A 27,197-nucleotide genomic window follows, 5' to 3' on the forward strand; every position below is an offset into this window, starting at 1 on the left:
GTTGTGTAGGGGGCACTATGGCACTTCCAGGGTGGTGCCTCTCCAAGTGCTTTTGGCCTTCAGCTTACCTGCAGAGGAAGTTCTCTATTCCAGGGTCTGCCCACTCTCTCACTAGCAGAGGCTCAGTTTTCAGTATTTACACTGGCCATGGCACTGCTGTATTCCTGTCACCTGCTCTCCAGAGGCTATTGTTTCCACCCAGGCCTCAGCACTAGGGACAGCTCCTGGTGGATCAACGCAGAGATGGGCCCTCCCAATCTTATCTTGGGTGTTAGGAAGAGGGACCCTAATAGCAAGAAGATGAGCCTGAGAGTTGGAGCCTACCAAGATGATAAAGGGAAGCTTTATTGTTCTTCTAAAGTATTCATAAGGCAGAGGCTCACATTGCAGAGAAAAACATAGACAAAGATTACCCTTCCCATCACAGGATTGGCTGAATTTTGCAAGGCAACAGCAGAGCTATGGCTGGGTGAAAAATAAGGAGGTGCTGAAAAGTAATCAATATGTCACCACACAGACCATTTCTAGAACTGGAATGTTAAGGGTGGGAGCCATTTTTCTACAACCATTCTTCAAATTCAGCTAGGATGTCTGGAGAAATCACATCCCCCTCTTGAGGGATACTGGCATGTAGGTGAATGGCTATCAGTGCTATGACTCCAAGACTTGTGGCTTTGACTTCACAGGAGCCATGGAAGACATTCTGAAAAACCCAGAGCAGAGTGGCATTGTCCTGCACACCAGTGCTTACAATCTCATGGGAATCAATCTTGTCCTGAGCAGTAGAAAGAAATAGCATCCCTGGTAAAGCAAAGGAAACTCTTTGCCTTTTTTGACATAGCATACCATGGTTGTTCCAGTGGAGATGGCAACAAGTATGCATGGGCTGTTTGCCACTTCATTGATCATGGCATTAATGTCTCTCTATCAATCATATGCCAGGAATATTAGCCTGTGTGGTGAACATGTGGGAGCCTGCACGATGGTTTGTAAAGGTGCCAATCAAGTCAAAAAGGTAGAATCCCAGGTGAAAATCCTGATTTGTTCTATGGATTCCAACTCCCCTCTCCATGGTCCTGAATTGCTTCCATGGTCTTGAATTGTCCTGATTTGAATAGCCAGTAGTTGCAAGAGTTAAAGGGCATGGCAGATCATATCAATAGCATGCACACCTAGCTGGTTTCCAACCTGAAGAAAGAGGGATCCTCCCACAATTGGTAGCACATCACTAACCAGATTGTCATGTTTTGTTTCACAGGCCTGAAACCTGAGTAGGTAGAATGGCTGACCAAAGGATTCTCCATTTATACAACAAAAGATGTCTGCATTTCCATAGTAGGGGTCACATCAGGCAACACAGGGCACCTTGCCCATGCCATTCACCAAGTAACCAAATAACTCTCCTTGGCCAGATGGAGCAGATACAACCTTCCCACCTTCAGACTCAGCTCTCTGAAAATCAGAGATGACTGGGTTGGCAAGGATAGGTGGTGAGGGTTTTTTTCAATCACAGTGTCTAATGCTTGACCATTGAAAGTATCTCAAAAAAGACCTGTGAGTAAGGTAAAGGCATCTGAAACTAGTGTTTGGGACTTTCTGAGTCTAACTCAAAGTCCCCAACACCATCCTCTACATTTTCCAAAACATTTTGCATTTACAGTAACTCAATAAAAAGTCCTGCTCTAAAACCAGAATTTCTTTTCCTCTCCCCTCACCCCAGTCTTAGATCTCTTGGCATCACAATGTTGTTCAAGAGTTTTAATTAAGGTAATAAATATTTAGCCCATGTAACAAATCTCTCTGGTCCTAAAAGCTTCCACCTTGGATTGCAGTGTTTGTTTTTTGAAAATCATGAATGCTGCTGTTGCGCAACAAGGAGAGAATGAAGCCTTTTTCCTCCCTTTTTCTTGGCTTCAAGGAAAAAAATACAAAAAAAAGAAGGTGGCCTTTACCTTGTGGACACCTAAGACTTTTTTTGCTCTCTCCTCCTTCCCCATTTTATATCTGTGCTTCCCCTGTGACCCCAAAATCCAAATCCGCCCTAGTTTCTCTCCCTCTCCCTGCTTTAATTAACCTTTAGACCCTTGTTATCAGGATGCATATACTTTCAGAATTAAGTAAAATGTAATTCAAGAAATGATCATGTTCTCTCATCTTTCTCAGCAAAAGATGGAGGAAGAGAAGTCAGTAAAATGACTTCACTTTAATATCAGCATCATTGTAGAGTTTTTAATCATCCCCTTTTCTTCTACCACCCAGCCAGACCTCTTCAATATAGGTCAATAAGTTGTCTATTGGCCTTTGAAACATCTCCAGTTTTCCTTCCCCTAATGAGTAGGGACAAAATTCCTTGTAAAAAAAAAAAGAAACTCGGGGCAGCTAGGTGGCGCAGTGAATAGAGCACCGGCCCTAAAGTCAGGAGGACCTGAGTTCAAATCTGGCCTCAGATCAAACACTTGACACTTACTAGCTGTGTGACCCTGGGCAAGTCACTTAACCCCAACAGCCAAAAAAAAAATTCCAAAAAAAAAGAAACTCTTTGCCATGTACTCTACATAGGCCATACACTTGTCACTCAAGCTTATCAATGACTAGAGAAATATTAAACTCAAAGCACTAGAAAACAAAAGGAAGGAGGGAGGGGGATTAAGCAATTTCCTTGTATACGGTTTTTTTTAAACAAAAATTTCTGAGACCAGAATCAAATAGGAAGACAAAGGATTATATTTAAGAAATTACATAGCATTTTAATTATCCCAAAACTTCTCAAAATGAAAGTTCATCTTTTAAACATCAATATTCTTCTAGTGGTGTGTGTGTATACATACACATACATACACATATATACACACATTTTATATATATATGCATACATATATACATACACATATGTAGAGACAGAGAGAGAGAGAAGAGAGTGCAAGCACCAGGCACACAGATGGCACAGCAGAGTCCAGCAGTGCTTACAGTCAGGAAGAAGTGAGTTCAAGAGGGCAGAGCCAAGATGGAGGAGTAAAAGCAGGCACTCGCTTGAGCTCTCCCCAAAACCCCTCCAAATACCTGTAAAAAATGGTTCTAAACAAACTCTAGAGCAGCAGAACCCATAAAAAGACAGAATGAAACAAATTTCTAACCCAAGACAACCTGGATGTTTGACAGGAAAGTTCTGCTGCACTGGACTGGGAGAGGAGCACGGTCCAGTGTGGGCTGTGACAGCACAGACCAGGCCCTAGAAGGACCCAAGTAGGCCTCAGGGATCTGAATCACTGGCAGATGTGGTGGTTTCCAGACCTCTTAACTCACAAATGCCAAAGACAACCCAAAACGTCAGTAGGAAGTGTCTGTTGAACCTGGGTAAGAGAGGAGCATGGATGTGGCCCTGGCCCTGGCCCTAGCACAACTCTGGGGCAGTGGTGGCAGCTGCTTCTGGAGCTCTCAGCCCACAGAGAGTAAAGGATCAAACAACTCATTAGAAAAAGATTACAGGGGAGGCGGAGTCAAGATGGTGGAGTGAAAGCAGTGACTTGCTTGAGCTCTCCCCCAAACCCCTCCAAATACTCATAAAAAATGGCTCTAAACAAATTCTGAAGCAGCAGAACCCACAAAAAGACAGAGTGAAACAAATTTCCAGCCCAAGACAACCTGGATGATTGATCAGAAAGGTGTATCGCACCGGGCTGGGAGTGCAGGCCGCCACGAACCTGGAGCAGGCCTCAGAGGACTGAATCTCAGGCAGCTGTGGAGGTTTCCAGGCTCCTCAACCCATTAATGCCAAAGGCAACTTAGAAGGTCAGTGGGAAAAGTCTGTTTCTGTCGGTGCTGAGACAGGAAGGTAGGGTTTCAGCTCCATTCCCCAAGAGCGTGGGCGGGGGGGGGGGAGCTGCTTCCCGAGCTTCCAGCCCATACACTGAGGGGGAATCCAGTGGCTGATCAGAGAGGGATTGCAGGGATCTCTTTGCCAGTGCTGAGGCAGGAATAGCTTGCTTTGCCTGTGTTTGGATCTGGGTCACAGTTCTGGGCGGCAGTGCTGGGGTGAGGAGGAGTGCTGGCTGGTGGAGCTTGTAGTGGCTGTGCAGAGGAGCCCCTCCTCACAGTTACAGGACAGAAAGGAGTACTTGTGTCACAGGCCAGGAAAGGAGTAAACACCTCGCCCTTACTCATACCACCTTGGAAGAACTGAAAATTTACAGGTCCCTACAAGTATCTCTGAAAACAGCTATGCAAACCCCTGAAGCTTGGGACAGTACATTCTCCACATTGGAAGCAGATTCTACCTTAACAAAGAGTTTAAAACTCAAGTAATTGGCCGGATCATGAGCAAGCAGGCAAAAAGAGTCAGACTATATTATCTTACTTTGGTGAAAAAGAAGATCAAAATATACAACCAGAAGAAGACAACAAAGTCAAAGCTCCTACATCCAAAGCCTCCAAGAAAAATATGAATCAGTCCCAGGCCTTGGAAGAGCTCAAAAGGGATTTTGAGAAGCAAGTAAGAAGAGGAAAAACTGGGAAGAGAAATGAGAGTGATGCAAGAAAATCATGAAAAAAAGTCAACAGCTTGCTAAAGGAGACCCAAAAAAATACTGAAGAAAATAACACCTTAAAAAAAGCCTAAAAATGGCAAAAGAGTCCAAAAAGCCAATGAGGAGAAAAATGCCCTAAAAAGAAAAATTGGCCAAATGGAAAAGGAAGTCCAAAAGATTACTGAAGAAAATACTTCCTTAAAAATTAGAATAGAGCAATTGGAAGATAGTGACTTTATGAGAAATCAAGACACAGTAACAAATCCAAAAGAATGAAAAATTAGAAACAATGTGAAATATCTCATTGGAAAAACAACTGACCTGGAAAATAGATCCAGGAGAGAGAATTTAAAAATTATTGGACTATCTGAAAGCCATAATCAAAAAAAGAGCCTAGACATCATCTTTCAAGAAATTATCAAGGAAAACTGCCCTGATATATTAGAACCAGAGGGCAAAATAGAAATTGAAAGAATCCACAGATCTCCTCCTGAAAGAGATCCCCAAAGGAAAACTCCTAGGAATATATAGCCAAATTCCAGAGTTCCCAGGTCAAGGAGAAAATATTACAAGCTGCCAGAAGGAAACAATTCAAGTACTGTGGAAACACAATCAGGATAACACAAGATTTAGCAGCTTCTACATTAAAGGAGCAGGGCATGGAATATAATATTCTGGAGGGCAAAGGAGATAGGATTACAACCAAGAATCACCTACCCAGCAAAACTGAGTATAATCCTTCATGGAAAAAAATGGTCATTCAGTGAAATAGAGGACTTTCAAGCATTCTTGATGAAAAGACCAGAGCTGAATAGAAAATTTGACTTTCAAATACAGGACTCAAGTGGAACATGAAGAGGTAAACAGGAAAGAGAAATCATAAGAGACTTATTAAGATTGAACTGTTTACATTCCTGCAGGGAAAGATGATATTTATAACTCATGAGACCTTTGTCAGTATTAGGGTAGTTGGAGGAAAAAAATATATATGTATATTTGTATAGATAGATAGATAGATAGATAGATAGATAGATAGAGGGCACAGGGTGAGTTGAAGATTAAGGGGTCATATCTGGAGAATAAAATTAAGGGATGAGAAGGATTATACTTGGAGAAAGAAGAAAGGGAGAGGTAGAATGGGGTAAATTATCTCACAAAAAAAACAGAAAAGTCTCTTACAGTGGAGGGGAAAGGGGAAGGTGAGAGGGAATGAGTGAATCTTATTCTCATAGGATTTGGCTTAAGGAGGGAATAACATACACATTCAATTGGGTATGGAAATCTGTCTTACCCTACAGGAAAATAGGGGGAGAAGGGGACAAGAGAACAGGGGGATGATAGAGAGGAGGGCAGATTGGGAAAGGGGGTAATCAGAAGGAAATATTTCTGAGGAGGGACAGGGTCAAAAGAAATAATAGAATAAATGGGAGGACAGGATAGGATTAAGGGAAATAGAGTTAGTTTTTCACTATGGACATGTTTTGCACAACTGCACATGTACAACCTATATTGAGTTGCTTGCCTTTTCAATGAGGGTGGGTGGGGAGGGAGGAAGACAGAAAATTTGAAACCTAAAGTTTTAAAAACATATGTTTTCAAAAAAAATGTTTTCACATGCTGCTGGGAAATAAGAAATATAGAAAATGGGGTACAGAAGTCTGTCCTGCCCTACAGGAAAATAGAAGGGGAAGGGGATAAGAGAAGGGGAGAGAGATAGAAGAGAGGACAAACTAGGGAAAGGGATATTCAGAATGCACAACATCTTGGGGGGGAGTGAGGAGATAGGGTGAAAATTTGGAACTCAAAAACTTGTGGAAGTGAATGTTGAAAACTAAAAATAAACAAATGTATATTAAAAAAATAAAAAATAAAAAAATGAATAACTAAGAAAAAGATTTCAGGGATCTCTTTGGTGACACTGAGGCAGGATTCTGTTGCTTTGCTCATACTTGGATTTGGGTCACAGTCCTGGGTGGCAGTCCTGGGATGAGGAGGTGCACTAGCATAGCACAGCTTGTGGCAGCAGTGGAGAGGGAAGCCTCTTCACAGTTCTAGGGTAGAAAAGAGTGCTTCTGGTCACTCACAGACACAGCACAGGACTGGAAAGAAGTAAACACCTCTCCTTAGATCATACTACCTTGGAAGAACTGAAAACTTACTGATCCCTAGAGGTATCTCTGAAAACAGCTGCACAAAACCCCCAAAGCTGGGGACAGTACATCCTCCACACTGGAAGCAGACCCCTACCTTAACAAAGAGATTAAAACTCAAGTAATTGGCTGGGATCATGAGCAAATTGCACAAAAAAGTCAAATCATAGAATCTTTCTTTGGCGATAAAGAAGATCAAAACATACAACCAGAAGAAAACAAAATCAAAGCTCCTATATCCAAAGCCTCCAAGAAAAATATGAATTGGTCTCAGGCCATGGAAGAGCTCAAAAAGAATTTTGAAAATCAAGTAAGAGAAGTAGAGGAAAAATTGGGAGAAGAAATGAGAATGATGCAAGAAAATCAAGAAAAACAAGTCAACAGCTTGCTAAAGGAGACCCAAAAAATACTGAAGAAAATAACGCTTTAAAAATAGACTAACCCAAATGGCAAAAGAGGTCCAAAAAGCCAAAGAGGAGAAAAATGCCTTAAAAAGCAGAATTGGCCAAATGGAAAAGGAGGTCCAAAAGCTCACTGAAGAACATAATTCCTTAAAAATTAGAATGGAGTAAATAGAAGCTAATGACTCTATGAGAAATCAAAAAAAATTATAAAACAAAACCAAAAGAATTAAAAAATAGAAGACAATGTGAAATATATCATTGGAAAAATAACTGACATGGAAAATAGATCCAGGACAGATAACTGAAAAATTATTCAACTACCTGAAAGCCATGATCAAAAAAATTGAAAGCAGCTAGAGAGAAACAATTCAAGTATTGTGGAAACACAATCAGGATAACACAAGATTTAGCAGTTTCTACATTAAGGGACCAGAAGTCTTGGAATATGATATTCTGGAGGTCAAATGAGCTAGGATTACAACCAAGAACCACCTACCCAGAAAAACTGTGTGTAATTAATGAGGGAGGGGGAATTGACATTCAATGACACAGAGGAAATAAAGAGTGAGAGAGGAATGTACTGGGAGAATGAGAAAGAGAGAGGAAGAATGAGGTAAATTATCTCACATAAAAGAGACATGAAAAAGCTTTTACAATGGAGAGGAAGATGTGGGAGGTGAGAGGGAATGAGTGAACCTTAGTCTCGTCAGATTTGGCTTAAGGAGAGAATGACATACACACTCAATTGGGTATAGAAATCTATCTTACCCTACAGGAAAGTAGGGGGAAAGGGGATAGGAGGTGGGGTGATAGATGGGACAGCAGATTTGGGGAGGAGGTAATCAGAAGCAAACATTTTTGAGGAGGGACAGGGTCAAAAGAGAATAGAATGAACAAGGGGTGGGATGGGGTGGAGGGAAATATAGTTAGTTTTTCACAACATGACTATTATGGAAGTGTTTTACATGACTACACATGTATAACCTATATTGAATTGCTTGCCTTCTCAATGAGGGTAGATAGGGAAGGAGGAAGGGAGAAGATCTGGAAATCAAAGTTTTAAAAACAAAAGTTAAAAATTGTTTTCAACATGCAGCTAAGATACACAGGCAATGTCTTATCCTACAGGAAAATAGAAGGGGAAGGAGATGGGGGTGTGTGTGACAGAACGGAGGGCAGATTGGGGGAAGAGTTAATCAGAATGCACACCATCATGGGATAGGTGGAAGGGAGAGATGGGGAGAAAATTTGGAACTCAAAATCCTGTGGAAGTGAATGTTGAAAACTAAAATTAAATAAATTAGAAAAATAAAAAAGTAGGTTCAAGTTCAACCTCAGACTCTTATTAGCTTTGTGAACCCTGGGCAAGTCACTTAACCTGTGTAAGGCCAGTTTCCTTATTTATAAACTGGGGATAGTAATAACACCTACTTCACAGGGTTATTGTGAGGATAAAATGAGTTAACATATGTAAAATACTTTGCAAACCTTAAGGCATTGTATAAATATGAGCCATCATCATCATCATCATCATCATCATTAATCAGTCATTCAGTAAACATTTAGTAAGTACCTATGTGCCAGGTACTGTGCTAAGTGCTGGGGATTAAAAAAAAATCTAAAAGATAGTCTCTGGTCTGAAGGAGCTCATAGTCTAATGGGGGAGACAACATGCAAGCAATTATATACAAACCGTATACATTCAAGGTACACACATGATAAACTTGAAATCAATAAAACAAGAGCACTAGAATTAAAAAGGTTCCTATAGAAGGTAGGATTTTAGCTGGGACTTTAAAAATTCCAGAGAAATCAGAAGGCTAAGATAAGGAGAGAATTCCAGGCATGGGGGACAGCCAATGATGTTAGTGTGAAGAGATGAAGTTTCTTCTTTGAGGAATAGCAAGGAGGCTAGAGTCAGTGGATCACAGAGTATATGGAGTACATGTATATATGTGTGTTAATGTAAGATGTATTGCTATTATTAAGTCAGGGGAATATCATCTATAAATAACTGATGTTGCTGATTACCCAAAGGGAAATGGAAAGGCACATAATGGTTCTAAGCAAGCTACAGCAATTAACAATGAGAGATTGAACAAGATACCGTCAGAGAGAAGAGTGCCTAGAAATGGAAGGGGATAGTCATGTATAGGGAGGGAAAGGTAATCAATGAACAATTAATATGATTCATTAGTATTAATGTGCTCCCAAGATAACTAGTAAAAGATCCCCTACTCCATTGGTTCACTAGCTATGTAGCCCTTCAAGCTGAATGTGGATGAAAATCATGCAAGAATATGAGAATTGGTTACCCTCTTTGCCATTTGAGGGAATACTTGTATCACTGATATAAAGGATATATAGAGTATCAGATTATAAACACAATAAAGAATAATATGCCACTTCTGACACTAGGTGTGTGATCTTGGGCTAGTTACTTAACTTCCCTAAGCAAAATCTACAAAATTTTGCAATTTATACATGATTTTCAAAATCTATAAAAATGAGGAAGTTGGACTCAATGAACTCAATAGTTCTTTCTAGCTCTTTTCTTCTCCAATGTGAGGATAAGCCCCTTAAGAGCTGGAGCTGTCTTGATTTTTCACTTGTATTCCTGGAACTCAGCAGAGGGCTTGGCACATAGCAACACTTAATAAATATTTTTTCATAATTCATTCCTGCAATTTTCTTCTCTTTGGACTTTAGGCTCCATAGGATTCACACCTCTATAAGGTCATGGCCAACCAGCCAAACAATATCAGACCATGAGTTACACACACACACACACACACACACTCACTCACTCTTTCTCTCTGTCTCTCTCTCTCATAAAGTCATCCCTCTACATTCTCAGGGGTTAGGGATGCATGATGCCCGCAGATGTGAAAAACCTCCAATAACTCTAGGTCCAAGCCAAACCTTTATTTTTAGTAATTCTGGTCATATTTATTTAACACACAAAAGAAATGAAACAACACACTTTACCCATTAAAAATCAGCTGTAGCTTCTACGTGAGAAATGCTAGTATTTCATACACTATGCAAAGTCTTCGTAGCCACTAGTACAGATAGCTGCAGCAACTGTTTCATGGATTTCCTTCTCCTACCAAAAACCTAGGGTAACAAAGATTAGGCTGGAGAAAATCAAGTGACTGAGTCTGGATAGAGAGAGACAAAGAGGTGTTTCCAAAAAGAACATGTAACTTCCAGTTTTTTAGGGTGCTGAAGCTTTCAACAAAATTTAACTTAATAAAAATTTATGTGTGCATGCTTATGGTAGTAGATGATAAAACAGATTAATAATATAGCACTATTCATGCTTTTTTGTCTTAATTTTTTTTAGTTTTCTTTATACACACGTCTGAATTTCCTCAGTATGCTACAAATCTCCAAAAATTCTCATTCAATTATCAATGGCCAGCATATGAATAACCAAAACTGTGAATGTGAAACCCAAGAATGTCAAGGGATGACTATATCTATATATGTGTATGTATGTATATATGTATATATGTATGCATATATGTATATGTGTGTATGTGTATGTATACATACACACATAGATTACACACACACATATGTGTATATTTGTGTATGTATGAAGAGAGGCTACAAAAAGTGTTATTCAAAAGTCTGCCAGGTAAGTACAAACAAACACAAATTATAAGTTGCATGAAGTAAAGGAATTGAACATGTTTTCTTCCTGAAGACAGTCATAAATTATAAATATCTTGATGTGTTTAAGAGAGGAGAGAAAATAAATATCTTTTTTTTTGAATGCATAGTTAACTCCAAAGGAAATTCCAAAATTACTGAAAAAGAATGAATCTGAAGAAAGACTCTATTATTTTCACATGCACTTGCCTCAAACTAAACTTCCACTTTGCTCTGAAAATGTTTCAAGAATGTCAGGAATGCTTCACTAACTTCATTGAAAATGACTTTTAAATTGCAAAACAATGTAGGCCATGATTAAGTTGAAGCATTTGAAAGAATACCTAGAGAGTGTCTGTCTTTGCTTATTGATAGTTTATTGCTCAAGATGATGTCCTAGTTTTAAAATTCTGTTTCTAATGTTAGAGAAGGACTCTCTTCTAAACTCAGTTATAACCCTTTATTTTCCATAGGTCAGCTTCTCAGATTTGTTTCACCCCTCCTTCTTTACCTCCTCCATGTATTTATCAGTGCAGGCAACATTCCTATTATAATCTTATTAATGTGAGAAATTAATCATTGGGGGCCTTTTCCAATTTTTTGTCTTGCTTCTCCTCCTTTATCTTTCATTCATTTCCCTTCCTTCCTATGTTTGACACATCACTCTTTTACATTGTTTCACCCCACTCCTCCCTACTCTCATATACCCTTATCAATAACCAGCTAACCAGTTGGAGCAATTTTAATTTTCTATTATTTATAAAGTACATTTTTATTTTCTTCATTTTCTTATTTTTCTTAAAATACTACAAAAATCCCACAAGAGAAAATGAGAAAAACTTAAAGTATTAACCCTGGCAATAGTGTAATAAAAGAGAGTGTGGCATGGTTATATAGAGTGGCCTCAGAGTTAGAAAGGTCTCAATTTATGTGACTAATCTTGGCTTTGTGAACCCTGGCAAGTCAGGTAATTTATTCGTGCCCCAGATAATATTCTAAAACATATTTATGAAGTAGAGCCGTTGGAAATCTAAAGAAAGTGTTTCCTCACCCAGAATGATGACCAATTGATGTTTGTCTTATATATACATATGCATATGTATATGTATACATATATATGTGTATGTATACACATATGTATACATATATATATGTGTATGTATACACATAAATATACATATATAAATATATGTCTATATATATTATAAACACATAGATATCATATGCTTATGTGATGAAATTATTTTAGAAAAACCTAGATTTGATTTTTAACTAACCAATAATCTGATCAGATTGCTTTTGTGATTTTTTTTCCTATGTCCAACTTATATATCCTATTTCTGTCCATATTCTTCCATGGACTCCTAAAGCTGCTAAATAGGCATTTACAGATGAACTGGTCTTTAAATAATACATATTGAATTCCTTCCAGGGTTGTGATCATAGGGGCTGATCTGTATAGCCCAGAAAGAATCTGTTTAATGAGGTTTGTAGTTTTCTAGCTTAAAGAAAACTACCATTTGTATTAAAATCTAATGTTTTCTAAATGTCTTTTGAAAGGTGATTTGTTAATTGAAAGAGGTTGTAAATTCTATGTTGGAGAAGGAAAGGGGGAGTTTCCTAAATTAAAAGTGATGAGATTAGTAGTCAAAAAATGAGTAGAAAAGCGGTTTCATATGGTGTAGATGTGTTTCCAAATGGACCAATAATATTGAAGCCTGAGGTCTGGAGTTGCAAGTTAACCTTCATAAAGAAAGAGTCGGGTATTGACACCCTTAGGTAAGATACATGAAGCTCCTATTAAAGTGTGGGTAGTGAATATAGTCTACTGAAGTAAAAAAGACCTCTTTTGTTGCATTACACATACACACATATGAATACATTTATTTATAAAAAAATGAATATGTATACATACATACTTATATTTTTTAAAATTTTCTCTCTATTGCCAAAACTGTTTGCTTAACAACTTTAATAAAACTGCATACCTTGATATCACATGAAAATATATTTGATGAGTCTTTATGAATAGAGGGCTTATGAAATTCAAGCACACTTGCAAAATCCACTTCAATAGATTATAAATTACTGTGATTGAAAAAAAAATTATCACCTTGTAGCCAATTTTCTAGAGATGATCCTTTCCAAAATATTCTAGGCTAGCCCTCAAATAGAACAAATAGATCCAGTACACTTCCAGGCCTATACTTGAAGGCTCTCCAACAAGGTTCTCCAATTCTGCCCAAGGTTGTATTCTGAGAAAGCAGGCTGACATGGTGAAGCACTAAAATAAGGAACTACAGGCAATTTAATTTATTTATGGCTGTGAGTTAAGGAAAAGCAAAGTCATGTGTATTTTGCATATTTTATAGTTGTTCTTCCTTCACTGTAGACACTGGACATCATTTTTTAGTGGTGGAAAACTTTGTTCTTTTACCTCTCTCCATTCTGGCCTCTCCATCCACTCCATACCGTATCCCTCACACATTATGCTTCTACTGTTATTCATCTTTAGTTTTGTTGAAAAGGACCAATGATATCACAAAGTGATATCTGACTTGTGCCTGAATTGGATTTAAGTGAGTCAGAGATGCACAAAGTCATCAGCCTCACTCTCTCTTCCTGAGTCCAGTGGCAAGACAAAAGTCAGGATGACTGGCAATGGTCAAGTTGCAGTGGATGACCTTGCTGTCTTCCATGTCTGACCAAGCTGTAAGTACTTCACAGTGCCTTCATGGCCATTGGAACAAATTGTTCTCCTCCGCCCTGTCTACCAGAGGAAGTCTTCACATACTTGGGGTAGACATTCCCCTAACTTGCTAACAGGTTTAAAGCCTTTCGCTTATTTCCACCTAGTTTAGCCCATCTGCAAAAATGGTTTTACTGGGATGAGGCTGCTGTTCATGCCTCTACTAAGGTTAGGACCAAAATCTGATTCTCTATTTAAAGATGACCTTGTCTACCTAATCACAAGTTGGCCAATGAAGGTAGCTAGCTAAAGTACATGGAAATGATTGTAACATCACACCTTAATTAAAGGTTAAAAGTTAGGCTGTTATCAGATAAATTTCTTCTGCAAAATATCAAAGGAGTCCCAGTGCTAGCATTTTAACCACATTCAGTTGCTAACTTTTCCCCTACTAATGTCTGCCCCTTACCACTATCACTCCCCACAGACACCTTTTTGTGCTATCTAGGTTTCTCTCAATACTTCATGCTTATCTTCCAGGAACAAGGAGAGTCAGTGAGTGGGACAGAATAATAGAACAGTTAAGTGCACTAAAATAAAAATGTATTTATAGTAAAATTCTAGCATATCAAGATAAAACTTGTTGTAATGGAGAACTTGAATGTGGGACATCACTAAAGTTGTCAAAATGTGACAGCACAACTTTGTTAAGATTTCACTGAGTAATGGATTGGCTATTCTGGTGTGATCTTGGAAACATCTGAATTTAAGATTCCACATTTAGAAAATGAGAATAATATTTGCACCACTTATCTCACAGAGTTGCTGTACTTTTTAAAATTGGACCGGTGATTTCATCCATGTAGGGGGTTTATTTTTAAGAACTCTACAACTGCAGATTGGTATTTACTCTGCAAATTCTAGTCTTAGAGATTTGCCTAGAGGTCATTGCTTTCTGGGGAGAGTCAAGCTTTCAAGATGTTGATCTCTGCTATTTAATAGGATCATTTGGCCCAATGTGATTTGCTCTTTCTCACTTTAGTCATGCCAACATCATTAGTCTATCACAGAGAACATTCTTTCCCTGATGCTCTGTGGGTTTTATCTTTAAGTGCCCTTGGGATAATCAAATTTAATAAGATTTCTTGGTAAGATTTAGCAAAACTGTTTTCCCTTCCACCAATTATTTTTGTTTTATGAGACAATACTGTTCATGATTTTCCATTTTCCTCCTCTGTAAGATTTTATGAATTAAAGTGCAAATTACGAATTATGTGCATTATATATAGTCTAAAATCATATTGCTGTTGGTTGGCATATATCTCTACTAGGTAAGGAAAGCAAACACTTGCTGATTAAGGTGTAGGCTCTTTTAGTTTCTTTGTTATAGCAACTGATTAACATGAATTATAGTTCCCTAGGAAATAAGTAAAAAAAAGTAGTAATTTCTGTCAATTTTTATTCTTTTATCCATTTATCATTTTTTGAATCAATAATTTATTTAAATAGTTAAGATTGCAACTGTTTTAATTACATGCCAAATCTGCTTATTTTTATCCTTTTTTTTCTAATATGGTTGATCTAATTTTAGTTGATTTTATTCTTTCCTCTAAAAGTTAGATGTTCTGACTGTAAACAGACAGATGATTCTGAAATTAAACTGGCTATTTTCTGTCTCATAAATTATTGCCAGTTTCGTGTGTGTGTGTGTGTGTGTGTGTGTGTGTGTGTGATGTTTATCATTGTTTTCCTGCTCAGTACACCATGATTACATTGAAGAAGGTAGGTTCCCTATCTTCTCTGTCTCTGTCTTCACTCCTGTCTCTATTTTATTTCTTGTTCTTTATCTGTATTTCCCAGTACACTTTTCATTTTCCTTCCCTATACCAAATGATTGCATTAAAATTGATTGTTAGAATTTATGCAAATATATGTGTATATGTACACACACACACACACACACACACACACTTATATGTAAATATATAGTATTTTTAACAGCCAAGTGGCATAGTAAATAGAGGGATGCACTTGCAGTCAGTAAGATCTAAGTTTAAATCCTTCCTTAAGTACTTACTGGCTATATGATCCTGGGCAGAGTCAATGTCTCCCAGTCTCAGTTTTCTTATTTGAAAAATGAGAATAATAGTTGCACCAAGATTACAGGGTTATAGAGGGGATCAAATGAAAAGCACTTTACCAACATCAAAGCACTATGTAAATGTTAACAATTATTATCATAAAATGTATGTTCAATTCATTTGAAAGGTCTTAGCAAGTGTTTGATAGAATTATTTTCCTTTGTCACAGATGTTGACATATAAACTGCAATTATCTTCCCGAAGCCCTTTTTGTAAATGGTCTCACAAGAATTTCAATCTAACCAAGTATCTTATGAAATTCTGTTTCTTGTTGCCTTTAGATGTGGGGAGAAATCAACTCTGCCAACCTTTTAATTGTCTTTCCAAGGAGAATTTGTACCATGAGCCATGACTCCATTGAGATGGAACTACATCCCATTTTCTGGTTTCATTTATAGCAAGAATGACATATAAAGCTTTGTAAAATACCTCAATAAATGTGTCATGCAAATGCTAGTTTTGGATAGGATGTAGGTATGACATAAACACAATTCTTAAAATTTAAAAGTAGATCCGGAATTAAATCATTCCTCCTTAGTCTCATAGCCTAATGATTATTTTATCCAGAACAAAGACAGCACACTTACTTTTCCCAGCCTTTTTATCTCTTAAATCCTATTCTGGCTGCTTTAGAATACCAGAGGACTTATTTTCTTAAGAGGATTTAACAGTCAGAAGATAGATCTTCAAGGGTTTGATCTTATTTGTAGGATACACTGGAATCCAACAAGATCTGCTGTTTCCCCAAAGTACAGGTGGTAAGCCCCTTTTTATCATCAAGTATTTACTGAGCACCTACAATGAATCAGCTGCTAATACAAAGTGTTTAAAACTCCCAAGTCTAACTAGTTTGAAAAACAACTGAAAGGAATTTTTCTTAAACATTTTCAAAATAATAGAGGAAAAGTTTGCTTACTCCCAGCCCATCCTTTATTCTTCCATACTTAACACATCCTGAATTTTGTATGTCCTCCTGGTAGAGGTAGAGCCTGTGTATCTGATGACAACATCTGACATTCCTTATAAGTTTGCAAAGCAATATAACCATTTGATTCTGTGAGGTAGGCACTATTATTATCTCCATTTTATAGATAAGGGAATAGGTTCAGTGAATTTTCCCAGTTTTTCAAAGTCCAGCATTTTATCTGTGATACCAGGCTTTCTGTGTAAGATGACCATGATTAATTTTCTTCATCAGATAGATTCTGCATTTTATACATTTTCTGAAAAGCCATGGGACAATAAGGCTGACATATGCCTTATCTGTGGTTGCTCATATGTTTTATGAAGGTCTCCACGATTATTATGTTAATCATGAGCAATATGCAACATACACCTTCGCCTTCCAGACAATACGTCTGACCATCAGAAGGCAGTGAAGTGTGTGTTCAATTTGGACTGAGAGGACTTGGGTTTAAATCCTTTGTCTATGACTTATTTACTCTGAGGACAAGGGAAGTTTTACAACACTGGTGGTATGAGTGTACAACACTGGTGAGCTGTGTAGTCCCAGCTACATATTCCTACATGCATATACTCAATTCATGTTTCCTGGCCAAATAAATGCCTATATTGTATACCTTCACATTTTCCCCCCCAAATCACACGTTTCTTCCATAAATTCCTTCCATACATGTTCCTTTGTTAAATGTATCCTCAGTGTTTGTGTGTGCCCTCTCTCTACCAGTGGTGTAGTAAGAATTAATAAACATAATAATTACTAACTTTTTTAATGTAGTGCTTCAAAGCTGGCCAATCACTTCATAAAATATTATCTTGTTTTATTCTCAAAAGAACCTCATAAGGTAAGTGCCATGACTGACCCCATTTTAGAGATGAGGAAACTGAGGCCTAGACAAGTTAAATCATTTGTCCAGGCTTACATAGCTTGTAAATGTCTTAGGCAAGATTTGAACTCAACTCTTCTGGACTCCTAGTCTAGTACTCTACAAACTAAAAATAGTTAGCATTTACTAGCAAGGACATTATAAAGTGCTCTACGGTTTGTAAATTGCTTTACAAATATTTATCTCATTTTATCTTTACAACAATCCTAGGAGACAGGTGCTGTTATTATTTCCCTTCTACATGTGAGGAAACTGAGGCAGAGTGAGGTGAAGTGACTTGTCCAGGGTCACATAGATGGTAGGTGTCTGAGGCTGAATTTGAATTCAGTTCTACCTGACTCCAAGCCCAGCACTCTATCCAGTATATCACCTACCTACATATAATGGAATTGCACTAGTGGGGTGGCATAGCTGCAGGTAGAAGGGTTACCCCATAAGAATGCTTCATTTTAATGAAAGCTTTTTAGAAGTATGTCTTTACTGTTCTAATTGTCTAAGAGGTAGTCTTAAATGGAAACTACAGGAAGTAGTCATAATGTTCTCCAGGTTAGAAATAGGCCTGTGGCCAAGTATGTAGAACCTGAAAGCACTATGTCTGGCTTTTATTATCTTAAATTTTCTCTGTTTTTTGTGTCTTAGGCATTTCTAGAGCCTGGGAGACAGTCAAGGTATCAGAACCCTTGGTATAAGACTAACTCTAAAATACAATCCATTTTCCAAATTAAAGTAGTGGATCAGTAACATAGACAATGAAAAAATATGAAAGATTTAGCTTCTTTTGGGCACTAGAATTCCCCATATAATCTTTTTAAAACAGTAATTTGGTCTCCTGTAATCTTGCCTATATGAAATCAATATAGTCATTTTTTCTATAGGCTATTAAATCATGGGATTGATTTATTTAAACAAAATTGACTCATTTGGATACTGGATTAACAACCATCCAATGTTTGCCTTAGATTAGCATTCTAAGGGACCCTGAAATCCACTTTATCCAATCCCATAATTTTACTGATGAGGAAAAAGGGTTCAACACAGGGAGGCAAACTTATGTTTCCAGGGTCCAATAGACAATAAACAGCAGAAGTGGGATTCCAGTTTGCTTTCTAGGAATACTCCCCATAAAAGTGGTGAGACAGCAAGGTGAGAACATAATATGGGAAAAACAGGCTATAAATGCAGCATGCAGGTAAGTCTTTACTGCACAGAGAAGTAACCTCTAGTATAAATACTTGAAGAAAGAAAAAAGCAACAGTGATCCAAACTAGTTAGCAAAGTGTCATAATTTAATGGTTTATGAAAACTTGCCTAAGAATTCTTTGAAGTGTTCTGCTGAAATACAGATTTTTGCTTTTGTGACTAAATGGAGTGATTCAATAATACAAGGTATGATAAGTTGTTTCTAAAAACTAAAGAACTGCTTTTTAATTGGCTCTATTGATAAGGCTTAAAAACATATCAAATGACTGTTATTTCTCACTGTGAGAATATTAAAATGTAAGCAAAGTTCTAAGAATAAAACTACATCAAATTATATTAAAAAGAAAAAAACAGTACTGGAATCAAAACACACCCACAGACCTTCACATACTTGAAATGACTACCAAGCCTACACCTTGTGATTCTAGGCAAAAAAAAAAATGAATTTTTTGTTGTTGTTATTGCAGCAAGAAGTATTTTGGCTCTTCATCAGCAAAACTGTAAGGTATTTTAGAGACTCTGAACATGTAATCACTGGTTATGGTGATGGATGTCACTGTAATATATAAAGCTGAAACTCCAGAAAGTTGTTAGAGAAATAGAAGAGCTGTATGGCTTCATTTCCTTCTCTGTCAATCAAAAACCTCACTAGCTCCATCAAAATAGCTTCATCTGTTTCAAAACAGAAAATTTCATTTTTTCCTTAATATAACATCTAGAATCATACATACATTTTGCACGCAACTTACAAAGTTTGCCTAAGCCTTTGCTAATTTTTCTATTTCAGTCTAAACAATAATCATTTCATGTCACAAAGAGAATTTCCTTTTTTGCTTCAAGGAAAGCTATTATAAATGGTTCTTTTGGCCTTTATCTAAATAGAAGCTGTTGGCAATTTGGATGCTTTGCTTCTTGTTCCAATGGCTGAATTCTGGAGTACTGACGCCTTTTCACCTCTTGAACTTCCATCTGAAGAACCACTATTCAGGGGGCAGCTAGGTGGCGCAGTGGATAGAGCATCAGGAGGACCTGAGTTCAAATATGTCCTCAAACACATAGACACCTATCACTCACTAGCTGTGTGACCCTAGGCAAGTCACTTAACCCCAACTGCCTCACCAAAAAAAAACATAAAACAAAACAAAAAGAAACCTGCTATCCAGACTAGTAAATGTCTCAGTTGGCTATTGTATTTAGGGGTTTTAGCCATACTTTACTTTTCTTCCCTTCCAATTTCTCATCATCCATTTTTCACTCTATGAATACCCTAATCCCTACACTTTTCAGTTTTAGAATCATGATCAAATCAATACTATCACTGCTACTGGAAAGGCTATGCCAATCTATTACTCTGTGACTCTATTCACCATTTCAGTGACTTCCCAAACTAACAATAGGAAAATTAAAGTTGAATCAGTAAATGGAGAGTTGAACGTATGGAAGGTATGAAATCCTATTAGTCACAAGCAATATGAATTCTTGTTTTCCTAAATTAGAATCAATACAATATATGTAGGACAAGTGGAGAGTACACATGTCATGAGGCAGGGTCCTGGCTTCACTAAGTAGCAACTTTGTGATTTTAATGAATCACCTTTTCTGTAGTTTAGACATTTACATTTTTGCTGGCGCCCATGATCTCCTCTCTTTTCCTTTGTACAATCCTACCTAACTTACTATGAGCCATGGCTTCAGTTATCATCATGTATGTGATCCTACACCTATGCTTAACAGTAAATTATTAATTTTTTATTCCTTTTCAAGAAAATAGTGTGGTGTTGTTATTGTTCTTTTACCAAGTGCCACAATTATACCGGCCAAATGTTTTTCACTTTTATTCTAATGTCCCTGTGTACACATTCCTGGTCTATTGCATAAGCTTCTTATATAGTAATCTACATTCTCACCCAAAGAATATAAGCTCCCTGAGAGAACACACTGTGTTCTTGGCATCTAGCACAGTTCCAGGCACATAGATATTTAATACATTCTTGTCAATGGATTCTTATAGACCCTGCTATAGTAGTTATCGTCACAATAGTGAATAAGCAAGGCAGATGAGCTTATTTACAGGTGGTCAGATGCCTATGAGAAGAGGGACATTTTGCTGATCCTTTGTGTGTCTTGTAGGGGAGCGCTTGACATTTTATTAACTACTGATAGTAACTACAATCACTTTTAGCCTCAGTTTCCTCATCTTTAAAATACAGATAATATATGCCCTGTCAAATCTGGCTTACATAGTTGTTTGAGAAAAGTCTATTGCAAATGATAAAATGTTTTATCTATCTTCAGCAAGTCTCAAAAACAACAGCTAACACACCATAGAAGTTGCTAGCTTGTCAGGTTAGTATGTAGAAGAAAAAAAAAAGGGCAAGGTAGAACAGAGTCAAATAGGCACAAAAAATAAAACTACCCAGGACCAAGAGGAGTTGACTGGAGAAGAACAAGTGGAGAGAGGAGTTTCAAGATTTTTCCCAAGAGGAAGCAAAAAAAAAAAAGATTTTAGTATCTAGAGCAGCAAGGTGCATCAGGGGGCATTTAATCCAACTCTTTCATTTTATAGATGAGGAAATCAGGATCCATTGTTGTTAAGGGTCACATAGTAAGCATCAGAGGTTGGATTTGATATGAATGTGTTCTAGAGTCAGGGCCAATTGCTAAATTTTCAGTGTTGAACATTTACAACTTGGAAAATCGCCAACACTAAAAATTATGACTTAATTTATTGTTTTGCTGATACCTAGATTTAAGAAAATGATGGGACAAAATATTAATGATGTATATTAAAATTAAAAGTATGTTGTGGCTACATTTTTTTTTTCAGAGACACTTGTTAATCATTTATTATTACAGTACTAGATTTCAACCCAGGTCCTCTGATTTGAGAGCCAATGCATTGGCTCTTTCCATTGCATATTAGCTTCCCCCATCCCTTATTATCTAGAAAGTATGGATACTGAATATCCATAACAAGAGATCAACCTGTCCTCCAGCGCACATCTCTCATAAGTAGGTTACTAAGCTCATCTGTTTGTCTTTATATCAATCCATATATAAACAAGAATCCCTGTTACAACATACCCAAAGAATGGTCATATCCAAGTGAGGAGGATGCCATTATTTCCTAAGTTAGCCCATTCCATTACTGGAAGTATTTCCCTATAGCAAGCCTAAAATTGCCTCCCCGTGACTTCTACTCATTACTTCCATTAATGCTGTCTGGGGCAAAGGGGAACAATTTACAGTTGAGGAAACTGAGGGAGACAGAGGTTAAATGACTTGCCTGGAGCCAAAGAGCCAATAAGGGTTTGAAACTGGATGTAAACTCAGGTCTTCCTGACTCCAGGTCTGAAGATCTACCAATTGAATCGCTTACCTACCTGCATATCTATGATAAGCAGTTATCATATTTTTCTACCCCCAACCCTACATTACCATCTTCTCCTCTCTGAGCTAAGCATTTTCCAGCTCTTTTAACCAATCCTCATTTGGCTTGATATTGAACCCCTACACCATCCCTAGTATCCCTTCTAGATACTACAGATTATATGTGATATATGAGTCTTCCTACCTGAAAGAGTCACTAATTATGTTGATGCACGGTTATGAGCTGGCTTCCCCTGCTATAGAAGAAGAAAGGCCTTGACTCCCGAGCTCACAGAGGAGTGTACAGCCGCAGGAATGGAGTGATGCCCAAATCAAAGGAACTTGTTTCTTCAAGCCCATCTGGGAGTGATTGTGACAGCGAAATTGACAAAAAGGCAAAGAGGAAAAAGCAAGCTCTTCCAGAAAAACCCATAAAGAAGCAGAAGACAGGAGAAAGTTCGTCCAAGCAGAGCAGCAGCCGAGATGATCATATGTTCCAGATTGGAAAAATGAGATATGTCAGTGTTCAGGACTTTAAAGGAAAAGTCCTAATTGATATTAGAGAATACTGGATGGATCAGGAAGGTGAAACGAAACCTGGTACAAAAGGTGTTTCTTTAAATCCAGAACGATGGAGCCAGCTGAAGGAACAGATTTCTGATATTGATGATGCAGTAAGAAAACTGTAAAATCAGAGCCATATGAAACCTGTACTGTTTTAGTTGTTTTAATCAGTCTTTTTACATTGGCTTTTGTTTTTTAAACTATTTGTTTTCCAAGCTATTGTATACTTGGATTGCAAAACAATTTGTAACATGAATCCTTTTTTTTTAAAATGTGCATTAAAAGTGTATTCTGAGTGGAAAAAAAAAAAAGAAAGGCCTTAAAGCACATTTCTCAGAACTGACATATCATAAAGGATGAATAGCTATCAATCAGGCTGGATTGGAAAATAATTTAAGACTTACTCTAGGAAAACTCAATTGATTACCAAGCATTTAATAAGTGCCTAACGTGCACCAGACTCTTATTAGGCACTAGGACTACAAAGACAAAGATATCACACAGTCCCCATTCTCAAGGAATGCACATGATACTCAGGACAACAGAGAGAGGTAAGGATACAGGGACATACAGAATAAGGACAAAATAAATGTAGGGTAGTTAGGAAATAAACGTGATTGGTAACCAGCAATTCCTGCTCAAATATGAGTTGGGCCAGATGACTTCTATGGTCCCTTCTAATTCTGAAATTCTCTAATCTGATAAAGAAAAAGATCACGAGATCTTGAAGACCAGTACTAAGAGCCTGTTGTTATTTGCCCTTTGTTCTCAAAGAGTAGCATGACATCCAGAAGGTGATGCCATGACTTACAGATTAATTGGATTTAAGTGAGGGAGGCCTGTGCAAAGTCACCAGTCTCACTTTCTTCTTCAGATCCATCTGGGTCCAGTGGTAAGTTACAGATCAGGATGATTAGAGATGGCTACAGTCTAGTGAACAAAAAGAACATGTCACAGAGGAAAAAAAGCTATGCTTCCCTCCAATTCATAATTTTTAATCAATATGAGCTAAAGAATACCTATGGGTAAGTTTCCATGTTGGCCTCCTACCTATCACCCACTCACTGTGAACTCTATAGGCTTAATTAGCATGGGTCAAAAAACATCTTGGACTGAATTCTCAGTGTTATATCCTGAATTTCCAAGATTCCATGTTAACTGAAAACTGAGGCCTTTTAGTTGTACAAGTTTCTATTGCCAAAAGGCCTCCCCATTCAACCTCCCAATTCCAGTTATCTGCTTCAATCCACAATGCAAGCAGTTTCTCCTTAGTGATCTCCTCTAATTCCTTCATCCGAAATGGAATCAGCTCTCAAAGACTACTTCAGTTGTTCAACCCTCTCCAAGTCTATTATGCTATTTTGTCTTTGAGGCTCTTCTTTCCACCTCTTTGATTTAAATGAAACCTGGCTTTTTCCTGAGAAAATTGCAACTCTCTCCACTGATGGCCAATTTTTCTCCCTCTTCACACTCAAATTAATTTTATAGATCCAAGAGGGAGGGATCATCATACCCTATACTCTTTCCCTTCACAGAGGCTTCTTTATTTTTTCTTATAGAATCTTAAATATTCTAATGGATACCTGATTTCATTGATTTGGTATCCATTGCAATGATGCACATAACATCCCATCCATGTTTGCTCAGCCTATGTGACTTTAGTCCAAGTACTTGCTTCTCTTAGTTCACTGCAGTGGGGGAGAGGGGTGGGAGAAGATCTGTGTCCAATGTGCTGGAGTCGTCCATTTTTTTTCTCTCGATATTTCAAGGATACCAGTGATGTACATAGCCTATCAGTTTTCTCTCATTCTTGTCTTATGATCAATCTATTTTTTGTCATATAATTCTTTGTTAACATCCTTTATTCTCTTCTATATGACTCCTTATAATGTCCTTACTTACATTATGAGTCTTATGCCCACCATGCACCTTCCCTTTGATATTCAGTTTCAACTCTTCCAATACTACAGTGTTCCATAATTTTTACACATAAAACACTAGTAAAAAAATGGTTTTTAAAAGGTGGGCCTGTGTTTAAGAGAAAATATTAAGGTCACTAAAATAATCATGAAACTTCCCTAAGGCAATTCAGCTTGCTCTCTTCCTTCTGTTCAGTCCTAGGACCAACTTACTGCCCATTTGCAGTGCTCGTACAAGATAAATAAATTGATAGGTGATCTTTATGCATTGTCAACTCAACTTGATGTGATTAATATTCTAGAAACAAGCATTCTTTATCCACTTGATTTTCCCTGGTGGGTACTTAAGATAAATACTATAAAATATTTATGGATTATGAGATCTGCAGTGTTCCAAGGAATGAAGATCATGATGTCATTTGAAAAGAAGATAATCTAGAGGACCTCTCCATTCAATAATCATTTCTTCTCCTGAAGTGGATACAATGCATTTGTTACCCTCTCCTAATTTTTGTTATTTTTAATTCATTGATTGACTTCCAGATTACTCCCCCAAGTACCCTAATGACTTTACTATCTGGTTTACAGTCTTCCTTTCTATTACCCAATATTCTTAAAGGGCTTCAGTATTCATATTGATCACCCTATAACACTTGTATTACATAATCCCTCAACCTCCTTAAATTCAAAATACTCCCTTCCCACCCCATTTAAGTCACATAGCATTATTATTATTATGCTTTAGATCTCACATTCATACAGGCTTGCAAAAACTTCAAGATCCTGAACTTGAATTTCTACTCTCTAAATCCAAGTCCTTTTGCTCTCACCTTTCCCAGTCCTTCTATGTGCTACATTTGCTTTTTTACTTCTTTGGTACTCTTGGGTCTTTTGAGTCTGAGCACTCTTCATGCTCCCAGTTCCTTTCACTATTCTGGCTGTATTTCTACCTGGACCCTTTGATCCTTCAACAGAGGAAACAGAGACAGGTGGAAGATTTATGGAAAAGAATTATGATACTTTTTTTCTCATAAGATGCAGGAAAAAGATGACAGAATGGGCAATGATTTTGAAAATTTTTAATGGATAAAGGGAGTTAAGGATACTGATCATTTGCTAATCTCAGTCCCATCACTGAAGTAGGAGGCTATTGTGGGACATTAAAATTGTTGTCAAGGTATTAATGCAAGAAGGAAAAAACCATCAATATTTGCTTTAAGAGATAGAAGAGCTATAAGAAAAGAATTAAAGTATTTCTAAGCAGCAGCAAGTCCCTAGCTCACCATGCATCTTCAACCTGTCTGTTTATTCTGATTCCCCCTGCCTCTACTCACCACCTCTCTCTTACACACACACACACACACACACACACACACACACACACACACACACACACACACACACACTCAGGTCACCACAATCCTAAAAAAATCCCTTCCCTTGAAAATTATTCTTCAGCTATCACTCTTCATCTTTCTTCCTCTTCTTAAACACACTATACCAATGCATTTATTTTCTCACCATTCTCTTGCCAATCTAGACTCCATCCTGAAAGTAGGAGACTGGGAAAAAGATTACAGCAAGTTTCTCTGACAAAGTGCTCATTTCTCAAATATATAGGAAATGGAGCCAAATATAGAAATAAAAGCCATTCTCCAATTGATAGATGGTCAAAAGATATGAACAGTCAATTTTCAGAAGAAATCAAAGCTATTGATAATCATGTAAAATGCTCTAAATCACTAATAGAGAAATGCATATTAATACAACTCTGAAGTATTAACCTTACACTAACATTATAGGAAAGGAAAATGACAAATGAGGGAAGAGATGTGGAAAAATAGGGACACGTTATTGGTGGAGTTGTGAACTGGTCGAACCATTCTGGAAAACAATTTGAAACTATGCCCAACTACGGATACCCTTTGACCTAGCAATACCGCTACAACATCTGTGTCCCAAAGACACTAAAGGAAAAGGAAAAGGACCTACTTGTACAAAAAAAATATTTATAGCAGCTCTTTTTATGCTGGCAAAGAATTGGAAATCGAAAAATGCCCATCAATTGGGGAATGGCTAAACAAGTTGTGGTATATTACTGTGATGAAATACTTTTGCTCTAGAAGAAATAAGAAGGGGAATTGTTCTTGAAAAACCTGGGAAGACTTATATGAACTGCTACAGAGTGAAGTGAGAAGAACATTGTACACAGCAACAACAATATTGTAAAGATGATCAACTGTGAAAGACTTAGCTATTCTGATCAAGACAATGATCGAAGATAATTCCAATGGATTCATGATAAAAAAAATGCTGTCCACCTGCAGAGAGAGAACTGATGAACTCTGAATGCAGATGGAAACAGAATTTTTTTCACTTTATTTTTCTTGCCTTTTTTTTTTTTACAACATGGCTAACATGGAAAAATGTTTTATAGGACTTCACATGTGTGAAGGGTAGCATATAGCTTTCCTTCTCAACAGATGGAAGAAGAACCTAAGGGACAGAGAATTTGGGACTCAAAATAAAAAATGAATATTAATGTATTTCATTTTATATTAATATTTTTCATTCTCTCTATGCCCACTTCTACCATTCTAGTACAAATCACCAGAATAATCACATCAACTATTATGATAACCTCCTAACAGGTTTTGCCCCCTCTTTTTCTCTCTTTCCCACCCCCTCTAAACTATTCTGCATATCAACTCCAAACTTACATTCCATATGTATA

The 27,197-nt window shown here is 37.4% G+C and overlaps 1 protein-coding gene and 2 pseudogenes across 1 annotated transcript in view; 2 read left to right on the top strand and 1 right to left on the bottom strand.

The window, feature by feature from the left end:
• Positions 1-27,197, bottom strand: part of NALCN (sodium leak channel, non-selective) — a 516,511-nt gene that overhangs the window by 304,035 nt on the left and 185,279 nt on the right.
• On the top strand, positions 148-1,398 carry LOC110192699 (aspartate aminotransferase, mitochondrial pseudogene; annotated as a pseudogene).
• On the top strand, positions 22,304-22,845 carry LOC110192700 (activated RNA polymerase II transcriptional coactivator p15 pseudogene; annotated as a pseudogene).

This window comes from Phascolarctos cinereus, unplaced genomic scaffold (genome assembly GCF_003287225.1).
Source record: "Phascolarctos cinereus isolate Bilbo 61053 unplaced genomic scaffold, phaCin_HiC Scaffold_7;HRSCAF=346, whole genome shotgun sequence".
Classification (NCBI taxonomy): Eukaryota; Metazoa; Chordata; class Mammalia; order Diprotodontia; family Phascolarctidae; genus Phascolarctos; species Phascolarctos cinereus.